The sequence below is a fragment of the Antechinus flavipes genome, chromosome 1 (genome assembly GCF_016432865.1).
Source record: "Antechinus flavipes isolate AdamAnt ecotype Samford, QLD, Australia chromosome 1, AdamAnt_v2, whole genome shotgun sequence".
Classification (NCBI taxonomy): Eukaryota; Metazoa; Chordata; class Mammalia; order Dasyuromorphia; family Dasyuridae; genus Antechinus; species Antechinus flavipes.
This window is the reverse complement of record NC_067398.1, coordinates 646,890,787-646,898,049: the sequence shown is the minus strand read 5'-3', so window position 1 is coordinate 646,898,049 and position 7,263 is coordinate 646,890,787.

Here is a 7,263-nt window from a genome sequence, read left to right as displayed (position 1 = left end):
TCCCCTGCACTTGCTTCTGTTCCGATTTTTCCCTTCCCTCCCTCCATTCCCTCCCCTAGATGGCAAGCAGTCCTATATATGTTAGATATGTTGCAGTATATCCTAGATACAATATATAACATATATTTTACATGTTTAACATTGAATTGCTTGCCATTTAGGGAAGAGGTGGGGGGAAGGAGGAGAAAATCTGAAACACAAGGCTATTAAAGGATTAATATTGTCAAATTATCTGTGTGTGTGTTTTGAAAATAAAAAGCTTCTTTTTTTTTTTAAATAGGAAAAAAGTGGTAGAGGGAATGTGAGACTTTAAAGGTGACTTCCTGAGGTTCAGGGAGGATTGCAAAGTGTGAGATTGCTCACATCCTCCATCTCCCACTACATGCCAAACCCTCTATTGCCCTGCCCCTTGACTGGCTCTACCTGGCATTCTTCTAAGCTACTTAGAATAACACTTGGAGCTAAAGATGAGCCAAACCCAACAAGGGGAGAGGTTACTGGAAGCAGAAAGGATGTAGGAAGGGGTTGTGATAGCGGTGGGGCTAGAATTCATCTCAGGGGCAATAGGGAACAAAAGAAGCTAGGAATGTGCGAGAAGTCATGGTGAGAAGGCTGGCCTGTCCAGGAAAAGAGGGAGACAAAGAACAAAAAGTGACCTGAGACAATCCCAGCCTTGTGTAGGTTTACATAACCTACATAACCTTGTGCAGGACCATATATCGCCTCAGCATGGGCCAGAATAGTCCAAGGAGAAAGACTTCCTACAAGATGTGGTTTGAATTGGGCCCTTAAAGATGGACAGGATTGGAAGAAAACTTTAGAGGTATTCTTCTATGTCTTCAGGTTGAGCTCACATCAGTTATAAGGTTTCTGGGCTCAGAAGTTCAGTCATGTTAGAAGGAAACATATTTCCCAGCTTCTCATATATATATATAATAGTCTCATCCCTGATGTGTGTCCATTCCTTACTGCTCAGTATTCAATGCCCTGATATTAATGAAGAAATGACATGTGGTATAGTACACAAAGTCTTCTGGTCTTGAAATCAGGGTGTTTTGATTCTAATGCTGCCTCTGCTCTGGCTTCCTGTGTCATCTTAAGCAATTCCTCCCTCATTTATATGCATGAGTTTCCCCCTTTCTCAGGTGAGAACTACTCCCTAAGATATTCTGCCGGGGAGAAGTTCTTTTACAAAGTGGATTCGATCTGACACTAAAAATAGCAATGCAAATAAATATTCATGGTTCAAACTTTTTTTTATTAAAGCTTTTTATTTTCAAAACATTTGCATGGATATTTTTTTCAACATCGACCCTTACAAAACTTTATGTTCCAATTAGAATCCATAGATAGATTATGTTCCAATATATATATATATTACTTGCTATCTAATTGGAACATAAAGTTTTGTTCATATATATATATATATATATATTATATATATATATATATATATATATATATATGTTAAACATGCAATATATGCATATATATATATATATATTACTTGCTATCTAATTGGAACATAAAGTTTAGTTCCAATATATATATATATATATATATATATATATATATATGTTAAACATGCAATTCTTCTGTACATATTTCTACAATTATCATGCTGCACAAGAAAAAATCAGATCAAAGAGGAAAAAAAATTACAAGCAAAAACAAAAAGAGTGAAAATGCTATGTTGTAAAGGATGAAACTTTATTCAGGCTTTAAGATTCCCCTTTCTCCCAGTAGAATGCAGAATTTGCATCCTGAACTCAGTAGCTGCAAAGATTTAGAGCTATGAATATAGGTAATACCACCATGGAGTGTTATGAATAGAAAGCTGGGAGGTATGGGAGAATAAATTGCTTGCTCTTATGAAACCATTCAATGAAGCCATTTTCTTTTAGGAAAACACAATTCACAATTCTTAATTTCTTAAGCAATTTTGGGTGAGAGTAGAGGAGAAACAAGATTCTCCCTACCAGTTCCAGGACTTTGATTTCATTTCCAGCCTAGAGCAAAAACCACTTGTTATGGAATAGTCTGTGGCAAGAATTTAGTTCATATGCTTAATATTTGTCAAAGGTGACAGACCTGAACAGCATTAGCCGATATAAAAAAGTCCATCATGTTCATTTTCAAAGCCATTTCAGGATTTTATGCTATTCTCCTCTGATGAGCCATCATGTGAGTTTCCTCCCTTTTCTTCTCCTTTAACCATCTTCCCACCTTTTTTATCAAAAATAAATTTTTGTTTGTCTCTTCCACGCTTGGATTTTAACTTTCCCAATAAGATACCTTGGTCAGATATGGCAGGGACTCAAAAATAGCCTTACTGTTTAAATCGACCCAAGTTCAAAACCTATTAGCAATTTTGTATTAAAAAAAAATTGGTGTGATTTTGAACCCTCAAGTATGGTCAGCTATTTATTCTGTAAATTTCATACTTTCTTGAAACCACAGTATGTACTGAAAGAGGCCTAGGACAAAGAAAGGGAAGGGGACCCTGCCAGTAAGGGAGTAGGGGTGGAACTTTTAAGTGGGTGGGATCCATCTTGTGATGTTTACAATCTTTCTGAGCTCAAAAGAAATACAGCTCATGCTATTTTCCATCTTCCCTTTTGCCATTACTATTTCTAATGTGTATTGTATTAATATTGCACAGACTGAAAAAATTGTATTTTTTACTTTTTACAAGTGGAATCTCATATAAATCTTGCTTGTTTTTTACAAGTGAAATATTTACAAGTGAAACCAAATTGTTTTCATTATCCCAGAGTAAGCTTTTTTTTTTTTTTTTTTTTTTTTTTTGAGTTCGTTCTCTTTTTTCCTTTTCTTTGATCTCTTTGGCATACAAACATAGTAGTGGTATTGCTAGATCAAAAGGCATGCAGAGTTTCTGCATTACATTGACAGTATGCTATTTATTGTATAAACATAATTTATCATTTGTATCGTTAAAAAAAGATTTAGAACTATAAGGAACCTTAGAGGTTATCTGGTCATAATTAGGTACCACATGTTCAGTCATTCCCCCAATTAAGAGATACCTCTTCAGTTTCTAGTTTTTTTTGTCACCACAAAAAAGTCTGGTATAAATATTTTGTACATATAAGTCTTTTTACCTTTTTTTTGATCTCTTTGGTATACAAACAGTAGTAGTATTGCTAGGTCAAAAGGCACATACAGTTTCTGTATTGCTTTGACTGTATCCCACAAATTTTGGAAAGTTGTCTCACTGTTGTCATGTTCTTTAATGAAATAATTCTCATTATGATTTGTTATTAGACCCACATATTCTTTTAAATTAGATTAATACCCAATTAACTTTTAGCATATACTTCCACAGCCCTTTATTAAATGTAACTTCATTTCATTATGGTCTGAAAAAGATGTATTTAGTTATTTCTGGTTTTCTACATTTGGTTATGAGGTTTTATGCCCTAATATATGGTCAGTTTTGATGAAGGTGTCATATACAGTTGAGAAAAACTCATTCCTATTTAGTTTTTTCCAGAAATTTATCCATATTTGATTTAGACAATTTGAGCCTGACTTCTTTTATGTTAAAGAAGTTTTCTTCCAACCCCTCTAGTGTTTGTCAATTTTTTCCCCCATCAATTTGGTCAGTCTAACAGATATGACCTTAGAGATATTTGCATTTCCCCAATTATTAGTGATTTAAAGCATTTTTTAAAAATATATTTTTAAAATATGATCATATGGTTTTCTCCTGAAAATTGCCTTTCCATATTTTTGACCATTTATAGGAAATGGCTTTTTTTCGTATAAATTTAACTCAATATTCTGCATACTTAGAAATACTTTTTTAAAGAGAAACTCTGTAAAGATTCCCACTGCTACTGTTCTAATTTTACCAGCATTGGTTTTGTTTGTGTAAAACCTTTTCAATCTTATATAATCAAAATTGTCCATTTTACTTCGATGATTCTCTATATCTCTTAGTTGGCCATAAACTTTCCTCTGTCCATAGATTTCAAAAATAATTTCTTCTTCCATATCCTCTAATTTATGTATAATTTTCCTTTATGCCTAAATCATGTACCCATTTGGAATTTATTTTGGTATATGATGTGAGATGTTGCTCAACACTTAGTTTCTACCAGTTTTCCAGTTTTCCCAGTAGTTTTTGTTGAATAGTGAATTCCTGCCCCAAATCCCTAATGGATTTGTCTAATACTAGCTTACTATCACACTATTTGCTTTTGTATATTGTGAATCTAATCTATTTCAATAAACTAACTCTATATTTTTACTCAGTATTAAATTGTTTTAAAAATTACAACTGTGACAGCAGTTATCAAAACCATTTGATACTGGCTAAGAAATACAGCAGTAGATCAGTGGAATAGGTTAGGTTCACAAGACACAATAGTCAAAGATTATAGTAATCTAGTTTGATAAACCCAAAGACTCTGGCTTCTAGAGAAATAACTCATTACTTGGAAAAAAAAAAAAGTTGCTGGAAAAACTGGAAAATTGTATGGCAAAAACTAGACATTGCTGAGTGAAGTGAATAGAACGAAGAGAACATTGTATACAATAACAAAATTTTTTTAAATTTTGTGATTTTGTGATGATCAACTGTGATGGATTCGGCTCTTTTCAACAATGAGGTGATTCAAGGCAATTCCAAGAGATTTGTGATGGAAAGTACCATTCACATCCATAGAAAGAACTATGGAGACTAAATGTGCATCAAAACTTGGTACTTTGACCTTTTTGTTGTTGATGTTTGCTTGTTTTGTGTGTGTGTGTGTGTGTGTGTGTGTGTGTGTGTGTGTGTGTGTGTTTTCTCTTTTGATCTGTTTTTTTTGTGTGTGTATGTGATATGACGAATATGGAAATAAGTTTAGAAGAAATGCACATGTTTAAATCTATATTTATTTGATTGCTTGATGTCTTGGGTGGGGAGGAGATGAGAGAAAAATTTGGAACATCAGGTTTTGAAAAGGTGAATGTTGAAAATTATCTTTGCATATATTTGGAAAAATAAAATGCTATTAAAAAAAACAAACCTAGGCATTGACCAACATCTTACACCCTATATACCAAGATTGAAATGGGTTCATGATTTAGACATAAAGAGTGATACTAGAAGCAGATTAGAATAAGGGATAGTTTACCTCTCAGATCTGTAGAGAAGGGAGTAACTTATGGTCAAAAAATTAGAGAACATTTTGAAATGCAAAATGGATAATTTTGATTATATGCAGCAAAAATTAGAAGGGAAGCAGAAATCTGGGAAAAATTTCTTATAGCCAGTGTTTCTAACGAAGACATCATTTGTAAAATATGTAGAGAATTGACTCAAATTTATAAGAATAGAAGCCATTTCTCAACTGATAAATGGTTAAAGGATATGGACAATTTTTAGATAAAGAAATTAAAGCCATCTAGTCATATTAAAAAATGTTCTAAGTCACTATTAATTAAAGAAATGCAAATTAAGATAACCCTGGGATATCATTTCACACCTCTCAGATTGGCTAAGATGTCAGGAAAAGATAAGGATGAATGTTGAAGAGTATATGGGAGAACTGGGACGCTAATGCATTGTTGATGGTGAAATGATCCAACCATTCTGAAAAGCAATTTGGAACTATGCTCAAAGGGTTATAAAAGTGTATATAACCAGGATGATTTTAAAAAGGCCTGGAGAGACTTATATGAACTGGTGATGAGTGAAATGAGCAGGACTAGGAGATCATTATATACTTCAACAACAATACTATATGATTATCAATTTTGATGGATGTGACCCTCTTCAGCAATGAGATGAACCAAATCAGCTCCAATAGAGCAGTAATGACCTGAACCAGCTACACCCAGCTCTGGGTGTATGAACTCTGGGAGATGACTATGAACCACTACATAGAATTTCCAATCCCTCTATTTTTGTCTGCCTGCATTTTTGATTTCCTTCACAGATTAATTGTATACTATTTCAAAGTCTGATTCTTTTTGTACAGCAAAATAACTGTATGGACATGTATACAGATATTGTATCTAATTTATACTTTAACATATTTAACATGTATTGGTCTACCTGCTATCTTGGGGAGGGGGAGGGGGGAAGGAGGGGAAAAATTGGAACAAAAGGTTTGGCAATTGTCAATGCTGTAAAATTACCCAAGCATATAACTTGTAAATAAAAAGCTATAATAAAAAAAAAAAAAAGTGTGTATAACCTTTAATCCAGCAGTGTCTCTACTGGGTCTGTATCCTAAAGAGATCATTAAAAAAGGGAAAACGACCCATATATGCAAAAATGTTTGCAGTACCCTTTGTTACAGAAAAGAATTGGAAATTGGATGGATGCCCATCAGTTGGAGAATGGCTGAATAAGTTATATGTATGTAACAGAATATTATTGTTATACAAGAAATAATGAGCAGACTGATTTCAGAAAAAGCCTGAAAAGACTCTCATGACTGATACTATTTGGAAAAATAAAATACTATTAAAAAATTACATTCTACCAGATCAAGAATTCATAACCTTTTTTTTAGCGTGGACCCCTTGAAACCTACTGTTGTGATTCATTGCCTGCATTCCTAATTGAAAGAAATGTTATATTTCAATTAAAGATTAGTGAAAATAGAATTCTGATTTTCTCTCTCTACAAAACAAAAAAAGTACATTAATCTTTTTCTTTCCTTTGATTAATAAAGACAAGCCAGTTAAAGAAAAGCCCAAAAGAAAAGTTGAGAACAGCAGGATTATTGGCTACCACTGTCTTGCAAGCAGCTTTCTGATAATGCTAATGGAGCCATCTATCCTCTGGAATGGTGGAAGCTGCTTTCTGATGCGCTGTTATCTTTGGTGGGTGTAGAAGTCTGTGGCTCCAATATGGGATGAGTCTCTTCTTCCCATAAGCTATCCCAGGCTCTGGGCTATTAACTGTATTTTGCAATTACTTATCTGTGTTTTTCAGGGTTCTGAAGGTTTTTTTTTAATGGACTTTTATGAATTTCTGATGGCACTTTGGTGCCATGTTTTTAAAGGCCTAAAAAATTGATAGAATTATAGGGTAAGTCAATTATATTGAAATTATTATCAAAGTATAAAACAAGCAAAAAAGTTTATGGAATCCAGATGACTAACTCCAGTGTGTGTGATGTTCTCTGTGCTCCATGTTGACCCTCTTCACTTGATTAAAAACTCCTTGAGAGTTGGGGTTGTTTCAATTTGTTTTTGTATCTTCAGTGTCTGGAACATAGGAAGTGCTTAAATAATGCTTAT